At 34.8% G+C, this 13,629-nt stretch overlaps 1 long non-coding RNA gene across 1 annotated transcript in view; it reads right to left on the reverse strand.

Moving 5' to 3' along the window:
- LOC141569541 (uncharacterized) overlaps positions 1 to 13,629 on the reverse strand; it is a 742,180-nt gene that overhangs the window by 346,177 nt on the left and 382,374 nt on the right. The window contains exon 4 of the long non-coding RNA XR_012493260.1: positions 6,876 to 7,002. This is a non-coding gene — a long non-coding RNA (uncharacterized LOC141569541). The remainder of the gene's footprint in view (positions 1 to 6,875; positions 7,003 to 13,629) is intronic.

A 13,629-nucleotide genomic window follows, 5' to 3' on the forward strand; every position in this document is an offset into this window, starting at 1 on the left:
CTAGCAGTAAATTCAGCATCCTAGTCAGATCTACTCTTTTCTTTCAACATCGAACACAAACATTTTGCTTTGGCCATCATCATCATGGTGCTGAGAGGAATACACTTCGTTGTCTGATCTTCAATCCAGGTCATTAGAAGTTTCTCTGTGTCTGATATAGGCCCTTCTCAAATTTTTGTTAGTGTCATTGCCTTCAATGAAACAGTTCCTTTAACAGCTTCCATCACTTTATTCTTGTTCTTCAAGATTGTAGCTATAATGGAATGGGACATGACTGGCTGGCGAGCAATAACCATCACTGATTTTCCACCTTTGTAGTCCTTCATCAGCTTTCATTTTGTTTCCAGGTCAATCATTTGACATGGCCTCTTACTGGCAATATCAGCAGTGGATTTTGTATGCTTAGGGGCCATGATAAACAAAACAACATGGGATTAAAACAAGCACAAGAGAAAATGATGCAATTATGAGACCCAGTAAACATGATATATGAGGCTGCTGCAGGCATAACATGGCATATTGTTTTACAGCAAACTTTTTTTTAATAAGTAGAAAAGAGTACACTGTAATGATACAAAGTATAGTATAGTAAATACATAAGGCAGTAACATAGTCATTTATTATCATTACCAAGCATTTTGTATCCTACATAATTGTATGTGCTATATACTTTTATATGACTAGCAGTGCAGTAGGTTTATTTATACCAGCATCACCACAAATATATGAGTAATGTGGTACATTATGACATTACAATGTCACTAGGCAATAGGAAATTTTCAGCTCCCTTATAATTTTCTAGGACCACTGTCATATACATGGTCCGTCATTGACCCAAATATCATTATGCAGTGCATGACCATAGGTTTTCACAAGATTTATTTTCACATAATAGGGACAGGTATGTAAAGCAAGATCTCTAGAATTTGGCTATCTCCTTCCAGAAAGTAAAAAGCAGAATTGTCTATGTCAAACGTCAACCCATCTAACCCTAGAGTTGATTATTCAGATCTACCATGTTTGCTCGATAATAAGACCGGGTCTTATACTAATTTTTGCTCCAAAAGACACATTAGGGCTTATGTTCAGGGGATGTCATCCTGAAAAATCATGCTAGGGCTTATTTTCCAGTTAGGTCTTATTTTCGGGAAAACACGGTAGTTGGTGCCTCATTCCTCCTTCCTGAGCCATTTAGAAAGCTGCTACCAGATGGAGAATAGTTCCTGTTAAGAGCAATTAAGACATTTCATGTGTGACTGTTTAGAAGGCAGAAGCTAGACATATGTCTGTCAATTATTTTCTATAAAATGTCTTAAAGACTGTTACAAAGAGAAAGGAAGCCCTGAGCCTCCTGCCAAGCCTCTATCCTGAGACTGCAATTTTATTTATTTACAGGTTTAGTTTTCTTGAAGGCTTTTATTGAGAAAAATGTTTGAAAATTAGAACTCACTCCCAAATTGTTGATTTTATAGGTAAGAAAATATAGGTTAGGAAAGCTCAGATGACTTTCCAAGAGCATGTAAATTATTGTGTTTCAGTTTTCACTCCATAGCCTATTCCAAAAGAAACAATCCCTGCTTACGCTAAATGCTGAATGTTGTCCTTAAAGAACTTAATTTTCATTTTAAACTTAATCTGAATATTTTTTTCTGGGTAGTACTTTCTCAGACTTTGGTTACAAAGTTATCATCTGTCCACCTGTATTGGGTCAATTATAATATAAAAGACAGATGTCACTTTCACCCACCTGGCTCAGCTCATTATGCAAACTTTCCTTAGAAGTCTTATCTTTGTGGGCAGAACAGAGTTCAACAGAACAGAGTTCATGCCAGATCTTCCTTTATTCTATTTCCTTTACTTGGGAAAAGTCTCTAAGGAAACAGGGCTTTGTTTAGCCTCTTTCACTATCTTGACTTCCAGTAGGAAAAAAGTGTTATCAGTTACCATGACAACCTTATTTTCCCAGAACCCCCTGCTGCATCATTTGCATTAAACAGGAATAATCATTATTATTCAATGAAGTCGCTGATAAAGCTCTTTTCTTTTTAATGGTTTGCAATACCCCTTGAAGCCCTCCTTTCTACAAAGTGAAATGGCTCTCTAAGGGAGACTCCATTGAGCTTTCCTAAGAGAATGTTACCTTTGCCATCTGTGCATTGAGCATGTGAGTATAGCCTCTAACTTATATGAGAGCTCTACCTTCTAGTTATTTTCAGACGTTTCTACAATGAGTAGATTTTGAGTTAACCAAAAGTTCAAATGATATTCATTAACTAATCATTTCTTCAAATTCTCTCACTTCTCTATAGGTACTAAAAGATGACTACTTTATCACTAATTATTCATTCAAACATAACATAAAACTTTTCAAAGTGGCTCACACAATGACAACTTTTAAACTTCATGTCAGGAAGACCAGAGATGGAGTAAGTTTCAGTTTGAAACTAATTAAAGTTAGATACCGTGTTTCCCCTAAAATGAGACTTAGCCAGACCATCAGCTCTAATGCATTTTTGGAGCAAAAATCAGCTCTAATGCGTAAAATAAGACGGGGTCTCATATTAATTTTTTCTCCAAAAGACACATTAGAGCTGATGGTCCAGCTAGGTCTTATTTTTGGGGAAACACGGCACAGTATGGTGATTATAGTTAATAACACAGTATTATATACTTGAAAGATGCTAAGAGAGTAAATCTTAAATGTCTTCACAAAAAAATAAAAAAAGAAGAAAAGAAAAGAAATGGTCACTACATAACATAAAGGAGGTGTTTGTTAGCTAATGCTATGGTGGCAAACATTTTGCAATATGTAGGTGTATCAAATCAACATGTACACTTTAAATTTACACAGTATTATACATCAATTATAACTCAATAAATCTGGAAATATAAAAAAATGACTTTTTCTAAGCACTAAATAGAGCTCCACCAAACATTCATTAAAAAGGGAAGAAGGAAAGGAGGGAGTAAGCGAGGGAGGGAGGGAGGGAGAAGGGGGGGAGAAAGAGAGAGAAAGAATATGAAGATCCAAGAGTATGTTGGTCTTAAAAGCCTCCCTGCCCTGCCGTAACACGCACTGCACACATACACACCCAAGCCTTCACTAAATTATAAGTTAAATTGTTACCTTGGATATTTATATAGTATTAATAAATCTCCTGAGAGAAGTTTGAGTAACTTCTTCAGCCATCATTTGGCAGAATGTGCATTATTTTATTCAGTGCTCATTTTAGAAAGTTCTGTGTCAGAGGATGGCAATCTAATTCTGTCAAGGGTCAGACTTTAAATATTTTAGGCTTTGTGGGCCATAGGGTCTCTGTACCAAACTACTCAACTCTACCATTGTAGCAAGAAAGTGTCAATGGACAATAGGTAATCAAATAGGTATGACCGTATTCCAATAAAACTTTATAAGAAGAGGCAAAGAACAGAGTTTGGCCCATGGGTACAGTTTCCTGACCTCTGCTCTATATGATAAATTGTTTGTAAAGGGTAATTAAATAAATTTTTTGGTCTCTTTACTTGAACTTGTACATTTCTTTTTATCTGTGAAAACTCTATAAATCATCCTGTTTTGCCCTTTTTTCTACTACCAGAAAACTCAGAGCTAAATTTAGTGTTCACTTTAGTAAAGACTGCTTTTCATTTTCTTTGGTATATGAATCTATCTCTTTCTTTGTGGTCTCATATCTCTGTCTTTATGCCATATAAGTTTCTTAATCTGTGTCTATTTTAATATTATGAAATCTTCAAATCATTTTTGAAATAGATGAAGCAAAAATTATGTTTAAGTCTTTCAGCTTTCTCTGTCACACATATATACACACATGCACCAAAGTCTCAGTCTCTTTCATATCCATTTTACAAATGAGCAAACTGAGAGCCAGAAATGACCATAGTTATAAAACAAAGGATTACTAGTTCCTTGACTAGCACTTTGGTCTCCTGTGTCTGATCCCAATTTATTCTATAAATAGAATAATATAAATAAAAATACGAATAAATAAATGTATTCCATAATTGCCACATTGTCACAAAGCTAATTGTTAGTTTTACCTTAGATAACATACCACTGGTCATCATTCTCTTTTCCCTTCCTTCTCTCTTTTTTCTCTTTTCCCTCCCTCCCTCTCTCCCTCTCTCACTCTTTTTATGGCCCACTTTCCTCTGTCTTCTGTTACAGAGTTAGAGTGTATTATCTCACACCCTACATTCTTATCTCTAATATTGGTTTTATTCTAATAATACTGGTATTCTTCTTATTATTATTGATATTATCCTAATGTCGGTATTATTCTTACAGGCTCATTTCTAATATTGGTATTTATTTGTGCTTTTAAAGTTCCTTTGTTTCCATTCTTCTCCCCTTCTTCAGTTCTATATGGACTCTGTAGCTTTCCCTGTTTTGTTTCTACCCTTATAGGGTTTTCGCTTCTCTGCCCTGTTCCAACGATCCTTCCTAGCCTGTGCTGCCACTTTCAGCCCTGGCTTACTGTGATCTCTCAAGTGTTCTGGATTCTAGTTTCTTTTATGGACTTTGGCTTTGATCTATGGCTGTCAACTTCATCTTCTCTCCTGCTCTTTGCTCCAGTAGCTCCAATGTGGGACCATATTATTCAACAACCTTAGGCTAAAGAGTGACCGCATGCAGTCTTCAAAATTAGCCCTCAGTTGCCTTGGAAGCCAAAAATGCAAGAGAGAGAAAACAACTGCACATAAGAGAAAATCAAACAAGTGCAGTCATGTTGGTGTGCACTGAGTTTAGTTCATTAGCTTCTGCTCACCAACATGTCAGCTGGAAACTGTATAAACCTCCCCAAAAAGACAATTGCAAGCCTATAAAACACTAGGCATTAATGCGCAACAAAACAAATTTAATGGAGAAACTCATAATATTCTCCCCTTACTAAGCTCTATGAGATGATCCAAAAAATAATTACAGAGAAAACAAAGCACTTTAGTTTATCTTTAGGGATTATTACTGAAAAGTTTTTCAACTCTATGATTTGGGCTTTTTCGCAAGAGGTATTTTATTTTGACTTGAAAAAACAACTGGAGTCAAATATTTCTTTTTAATGCTAAAGTTTTCCAAAAGACTAAACCTCTTCGAGTACAAATTTCGTTAGGGACCAAACAAGAAACTAAGCCCATATTTCACTGAAATTTTCTCCTTCCCACTGAGATGGAGGATAAATTAGGTTAAAAACAAACATTTAGAAAATCAAGTAACTTGGAAGATGTACTCTGAAGCTTTGCTCATACAGTTAAGACAGAAATTTCTCAATATCTGGTTAATTGTATTAAAATTGAGCAATCCTGAGGTGGGTGCCCACACTCACACAATGCTTTGGACTTAGGGCGTCAAATGTCTGCCCTGTGAAGACATCTATTGAAAAAAATTACGAATTACATTTCAAACAAAGCCTTAGATTAGCTATTATTATCAAAAGAATAATCAGAATTTTCTATCACATAATATTGTTTTTATTTAGGAATGGTGGCCATGAAGCTTTTCAGGAATAGGGTCTCTAATAGTCTTATTTTAACTCAGCCTATGTGCATGTGTACACACACATACCCAAATTTAGTAAAATTTATAGCTTCAATTTTTGATTCATAAGAATTTAAATTAAAAGTCATCCAGTTAAAAGAATCACATTTCAAATTTTTCTAGTCCAATTACAATATAACTCAATTAAAAAATAAACACAGCTCTTTGGGAACACTTCTGTTACATGAATAAATTTATATTATAGTTTGCTTTATTAATAACTTTAATCCTATTGAGTATCTGAGATCACATTTTCAAATTGCTTTATGAGTTTTTCCTCAAAAAGTAAAGCCATGATATCAGCCAGGTTTATTACTGGCTAGTTTAAGAAGAGAGATGGGAATTTCAAAGAGGTCATCTGCCTGAATAAAATTCACATCTTTAGGCCCATGACCAAACCAGGATTGCAAAGCGTATTCTCAGAACTTGAAACATTTAAAAATATTATCAAGGCCTAAACATAAAGAATCTGATATCAGAGATGGAATCCAAAAAGAAAACCTCACAAGAGACTATGTTGGAAGAGTGTGAAATGAAAATCCAAGTAGCTTTATGTTGTGTTATCATGACATTAAAAGCTTTCAGTCCCCCAAGTTTTCTCACAAAAGAATAGAGAATGCAGTGGTCGAGGATAAGCCATCTGAATTAATTGTTACTCTTGGCTTTGCCATATTAAGAAATCTGGAAAATTACTAAAAACAAAACAATTCTGTTTATACATCAAGATCATTAGTTGCATCTGACAGAGATTTCTGTTTTATTACAGGGAAGGAACTTCTAAAATAGCCATCTGATTAAGTTTGAAAACGTAATTAAGAGTTTTGTTTTCTGTTTTAGTTCACTATATGACAAGAGAGTCAAAAGCAACACTCACTTTCAATAAGCATTTTAATAAAATAATGGAGACAGACCTGGAAGGGACTTCTGACAAATTACTGGATCATAGCACTTAGCATCTCATGGCTATATGAAAGTTATAATAATTTGAAATGCACTTGCATTTCTTGTACATGTACTAAAGCCATAAACAGTGGGTGAGATTCTGGGAGGATTATATGAAAAACCTATGGTACATTCAGTCCAATTTTTTTTCTCTCTAACAAGCAGCACCAATCATGTTTATTCTTTTAACAAATACCTCAGATATGTATTCACATATATTCAAACATCCCCATTTATTTATATGTCTGTCAATATAATACACAATCTTCAAATAACAGTTACGTATTCCAAGTCCTGCTCTCCATTATTTTTCAAAGCTCTTGAAACATTGGTTCCTTTCACAATGTTTAAAAATGAAAATAATAGGGGCAGGAAAAGTTACCTTGCATTTCACTCCCTGTTCCCCACAGATGTGCTTTTTCTCCATGTGAAAAATATTCCGCTCCTCTTTTTCTTCTCTCTCCCAAAAACTGCTCTCCCCACACCATCTCCTTGTTAATAGGATGTTCCTGTAATTGAAAAGAGCAATGACTAAGCCTAGCCCTGACCCAGGAGCGCTGGCTGGTTCGCAAAGGGTAGGACTGTCAAGGGAAAGAAAAGAGCACCATCCTTTCCTTTCACATTCTCCTCTACAATTTAAGTGTTTCCTCTTTTTAATTTCCCTGCGCAGATGAAATACTAGATAGTACTTCTTTTTACTCCATTTCTGCTTCTGTTGCCTGGTGCTTCTATCTCAGCTAAGGTCAAAGAGACGAATGCCCAGGCTATTAATCTAGCACAGGGAGCAGCAAGTCCCCTCTCTAATGATGATGTATAATAACTATGAGTTAAGAGGAAATCTTCTGCTTTGTGCTTTATTAACTACACTTCATTTTTTATACTTACCAAACTTAGTCCAACTCAGAAATTTATCAATATTTCCTTTCTTCTATTATCCCCTCTTCCTTTTAACTAATGTAGAAACCACTTAAAATAATTAACTATTGGGAATTGACTTTGAGTATGTCTAGTTGCTTTAGAGCCCAGTTTCAGTTCAATTCTATCTTCAACTGCATGATTCTTCTTAAGGCACAGGCCTGTGGACCTGACTTAAATTAATTGTATGGAACATTATTCTAGAAGTCTATAAAATCCAGGAAGAGAGAAACCATCGCTATCTCACTGAGTTATATTGCCAGGGCCCAGTACTGTTTAGGCACTTCCTATACATCTTTTGAGTGAATAAATAAACGTTTTTCTCCAGCAAGTCATTAAAAAATTATTCCAAATGGTGTCTGTCTTTATAATCTCATTACACAGAACTAAATAATAGAACTTAAATTCCAATGACGCTTCATAGTAAACTGAGGAGGAGGACATTCACAGGGGATTCTGTGTGAGTATTGTTGTTATTATAAATGATGTTGCTTTGATACAAAGAGATTACTTTCCCACCTAAATCATTACCTGCCTCAGAAAATTAGAGCAGAATGGTCTCTCAAGAGCTATTGTTTAGTTACTACTACTGGTGTTCCACATATGAACAATACCCAACCTCCACTTCATTGTAGGGGTAGAGTACTATCAGTAAGTGCTCTGATTTCAATGAATGTTTAGTTCTTGCGAATATATTCCTAAGAGGCTTACCAGTTAGCTATTGTGGAGAGTCAATTATATATAATTATTTCCATAAGCATTTACTGAGCACCATTTATGTATAGAATAATGTTCTAGGTCCTACTGAATTCATCTAATGACTAGGAAAAAAGAATTAGTCATCAAAGTAAGTAAAGAAAAAAACCCAATTTATCCACTCTATCTTCTTCAATATATTTGGGAATATTTTTATTCAAACTCGTCTTTGCAGTAGTTCAAAATTTGTATGTAGGGGAAAACTGGAAAGTTTGGAAATGTTTACTAATATTCAGTTGGAGTATGCATGCATGTCTGTGTTAATGCAATAGCTACCTGTAATTACAGGTCAGTTTAAATGACTGGTCATTCTATTATTTTAGCTCTTTTGTTCCTCCCAAAGGGCTTTCATGTGACCATGTCCTGTAATTACTTCCTGTCTTAGTAGGAAACATAGGCAGCTTCCTCCTGAGACAGGAGTCCTCATTGCTGGTTCATTTTCATTGTCCTGGTTGGTTACCCTCCTGAGGTTTTCCCCAGCCTGAGCGCTAGCAGTCTGATGGCCCAAATTTGATTGGACTTCCCTCTTATTTTTTTTGCATTACAAAGTCTGGCATGAGATTAGCTCAGTTTCAACTATGTAAAAATGGTTTGCCATCTACACTTCTGCTCTCTGAGACAGAGCTGGCTTTCTGGGAACACAATCAATCTGAGCGGTCACACAGGACCCCCACGCTCAGGCTTCCTGCTGTCACCATCTAGAAATGCATCATAATTTTATCTTTGAACTTGTGTTTTATAAGTGACGTTCAATGGGACAATGGAGCTTGCCTATGAGAAGAGAGGATATGTAGAAGAAAGAAAACAGCTTTACATTTCAGTACCTTTAAGAGACTTTCTTTGTGCTTTGTGAAAAAGAGGCCCTGCGTTTTCATTTTGAACTGGGCTCTCCAAAGTACATAGCCAGTCTTGCTCTGAGGAGAAATATCTGAAAGTGGGCTACAACCTACAATTTCTCCAAAAAAACAAACAAAACTCCAGAGAACTCAATTTTCAAAACTGCTCTTTGAATACCCTCAAAAAAGTTTTGCTACTGTGAGTCTTTATAATAAATACAGTACCTATCTAGTAAAGCAATATTATTATCACAGGCTGTATTAATTACCATAATAAACTCTACTCCAATAGGACTCTAGGTAGACAAGTCTTCCAGCCTCAGGCCTCTCCTCATTAAATTGCAATTAGCATGATAAATGGGAAGAGTGAATATGCTGCAGCCAGTATTACTCCTACTTACTCAGGAGGTTACAGGGAAGCCATCACAGACAAGAATTAGAGATATTAAATAAAAAAGAAAACAGTACGGTTTCCTGTCATCTGGCCATTAGGCCAACATCTGTGAGCAGGTATACCGTACACATTTCAGCTGTAAGTGATGAAGGCCTCAAATAAGTGCCAATGCTAATATTGGTTACTGCAATCTGGTGACTAAATACAGTCTGTCCTTGGAAGGTCATAGGTTCTGTAAGAATTCAAGATGACTATAATCTTAACAAAGCAGTAACTGGTTACTAAATAGGATGGCTGGTATGGATAGCCTCTAAAATGTGTACTCTTAATCAAGTGATGATATAGTTCATGCAGGCCAATGGTACAGCTTCAGCAGCACTGCAGAAGAAGAAGGCTTTCAAGTTTATGGTTTGAACCTTAAACCAAAGACAAATTACAATATTTGATTTTTGTTTGTTTTGTTTTTGTTTTTTTCCTTTTTAAAAGTTTATTTTAAAAACATGAAGAAGGCCAAGGGTGGTAGGGAGAAAATTAATTGCTTTCCCCTGTTAAAATTCAGTGGATTACCGAGAAGAAGAGAACATATAATGTTTGATTTTAATCTGTAATGATATGCTATCACTCCAGCAATCAGATTCCAGGAGAATTTCTTTACCCTTGTAGCATATTCACTTTTTTTATTAACTATTTTCTCTTTTATTTATTTATTTTTAAACATTTTTAAAACATTTTTATTAGTTTCAGGTGCACAAAACAATGTAATATTAGACATTTATCATTTATATCCCTCACACAGTGATAACCCCCCTTCCCCCATCCACTACCCCTCTGACATCGCACACAGCCATTACATTTCCACAGTCTCTATTCCTAATGCTGTACTCTGCTTCTTTAACTATAACTATATAGATATAGATATAGATATAGATATAGATATAGATATAGATATAATAAATAAAATATATTTATTTATATTTATATATATAAAATTGTAGTTGACATTCATTATTGTTCACATAGTCACTTTTAACCTGAATTTCTTCAAATGGGTTTTGTTTCCTAATATCAAATATTCTCCAAGACAAGATGTTTTGAAAACTGCCATTTTAATAAATGAATTCTCAGTGGAAGGATGCCTTTCTCAAAAATACCATATCTAGCTCTGCTAGCATTTTAAATTATTTTAAAAGAAGTACCATTGACTATATTGAATTTTACTTGGTCGGTTCTAGAAAGGATGGTTATTTTTCCTTCTCTGTTCTCATCCAAACACACTTCCATCATCTTTAACCAAGGAAGTGAAATACCAAGGAACTGAAAACCATAGGACATTGAGGAAAAAAAATGAAGAAGACACAAATAAATAGAAAGATACTTGTATCCCGTGTTCATGGATCAGAAGAGTTAATATTTTTTAAATGTCCATACTACTCATATGCTATCTGTAGATTTAATGCAATTCCTATCAACATCCTAATGTCATTTTTAACAGAACCATAAAAAAATTGAATATTTGTATGGAACAACAAAACAACACAAATAGTCACACACACACACACACAAAAAAAATCTTGAGAAAGAAGAAAGGTGATGGCATTATACTTTCCAGATTTCTTTCTTTCTTTTTTTTTCAACAATGGAGCCAAAAACATACAATGGAGAAAGGAAAGTCTCTTCAATAAGTGGTGCTAGGATAATTGGAAATCCACATGCAAAAGAATGAATCTAGACTGCTAACACTATACTAAAAAATGAACTCAAAATGGATTAAAGACCTGAATATTAGATACATGGAAGAAAACATAGGCACTAAACTTATGGATCTTGGTCTCAGAGAGGTCTTTGTGAACTTGATACCAAAGGCAAGGGAAGTAAAAGCAAAAATAAAGGAATGGGACTACATCAAACTAAAAAGCTTTTGCACACCAAAATAAATCATCAAGAAAACAAAGAGGCAACCAACCGAATAGGACAAGATATTTGCAAACAACACCTCCAATAAGGGGTTAATATCCAAAGTAAATAAAGAACTCATACAACTCAACAAGAGCAATAAAACACAATCTGATTTACAAATGAGCAGAGAACCTGAACAAACAATTCTCCAAGGAAGACATATAAATGGCCAAAAGATATATGAAAAGATGCTCAACATCACTAGTTATAAGGGAAATGCAAATCAAAACCACAATGAGATGTCACCGCACAGTGGTCAGAATGGCTACTATCAACAAGACAAGAAACAAGTGTTAGAGAGAATGTGGAGAAAACCCTCATACATTGCTGGTGGGAATGTATATTGGTATAGCTACTATGGAAAATAGTATGGAGGCTCCTTAAAAAAATAAGAACAGAGTTACCAGATTTCAAACTATATTGCAAATCTATAGTAATCAAACAGAATGGTACTGACATGAAAACAAAAACATAGATCAATGCACAAGACTTGAGAGCCCAGAAATAAACCTTTGCATATACGGTCAATTTATATTTGACAAGAGAAGCAAGCATACACATTGGGGAAAGGATGGTCTTTTCAATAAATGATGCTAGGGAAACTGGATATCCACATGCAGAAGAATGATCCCTATCTTACACCACTCACAAAAATTAACTCAAAATAGGGTAAGGGCTTAAATGTAAGACTCAAAACCATAAAATTCCTAGAACAAAACTTAGGGGGACAGCTTCTTGATATTGGTTCTTTGCAATTCCTTTTGGATATGACATGAAAAGCACTAGCAAAAAGCCCAAAATTCACCAAGTAGGACTATATCAAACTAAAAAGCTTCTGCACAACAAAAGAAACAGTCAACAAAATTAAAAGGCAGCCTATAAAATGGGAGAAAATATTTGCAAACCATATATCTGATAAGTAATTAAAATCCAAAATATATAATGGACTCATACAGTTCAACATAATAATAATAATAATAATAATAATAATAATAATTTTAAAATGGGCAAATGACCTAAATAGACATTTTTCTAAGGAAGATGTACCAATAGCCAACAGGTACAGGAAAAGGTGCTCAACATCAATAATCATCAGTGAAATGCAAATCAAAAGCACGAGATATCACCTCTACCTCAGAATAGTTGTTATCAAAAACACAAGGGATAAGTGCTGGTGAGGATGTGAAGAAAAGCAAACCCTTATGTACTGTTGGTGGGGATGTAAATTGGTACAGCCATTATGTAAAACAGTACTGATGTTCCTTAAGAAATTAAAAATAAAATTACCATATGATCCAGTAATCCCGTCTGGGTATATATCCAAAGGAAACAAAAACAGAATTTCAAAGATATATCTGCACTCCCATGTTCAGTGAAGTATTATTCACAACAACCAAGATATACAAATGACTTAAGTTTCCATCAACAGAAATATGGATAAAGAAAATACGGTATATATTTACAATGGGATATTACTCAGCCATGAGAAAGAAGGAATTACATCGATGGACATCGAGGACATTATGCTAAGTGAAATAAGTCAGAGAAAGACAAATACTGTATGATCTCACTGATATGTAGAATCTGAAAACACTGAACTCATACGGAAACAGAGTAGAATGGTTGTTGCCAGAGGCTGAGAGATGGGAGAAATGAGGAGCTGTTGTTGGTCAGAGTATAAAGTTTCAATTATAAGGAATAATTTCCAGTTCCTAAGATACAGCATGGTGACTATAGTTGAAAATACTGTGTTATGTACTTCAAAGTTGCTATGAGAGTAGAGCTTTAATGATCTCACCATAACAACAAAAACAAAATGGTAATTATATGAGGTGATAGAAGTGCTAACTAACCTTATTGTGCTGAACATTTCACAATTTATACGTGTAAACATTGTACACCTTAAACTTACACAACGTTTATGTCAATTATATCTCAATAAAGCAAGACAAAATAAAAACAAAAAACATTCCATCACTAAACGGAGAGGGCTATCTTGGGTTTTGTTGTATTGATTAACCATTAAAGTTTATTCTAGATGTGATAAAAAGTAAAACAAGATGAACCCAAACAGCCCAACACCAAGAAACATCATAATTAAAATACCAAAGATTAAAGCGAGAATCTGAAAAGCAGCAAGAGAAATGCAGTTAGTTACCTACGAAGGAGATCCCGCAGACTATCAGCTGAGTTCTCAACAGAAACTTTGCAGACCAGAAAGGATTGGCACAAAATATTCAATGTGATGAAAAGCAAGGACCTACAACCAAGATTACTTC

This window comes from Rhinolophus sinicus, chromosome X (genome assembly GCF_036562045.2).
Source record: "Rhinolophus sinicus isolate RSC01 chromosome X, ASM3656204v1, whole genome shotgun sequence".
Taxonomy (NCBI): Eukaryota; Metazoa; Chordata; class Mammalia; order Chiroptera; family Rhinolophidae; genus Rhinolophus; species Rhinolophus sinicus.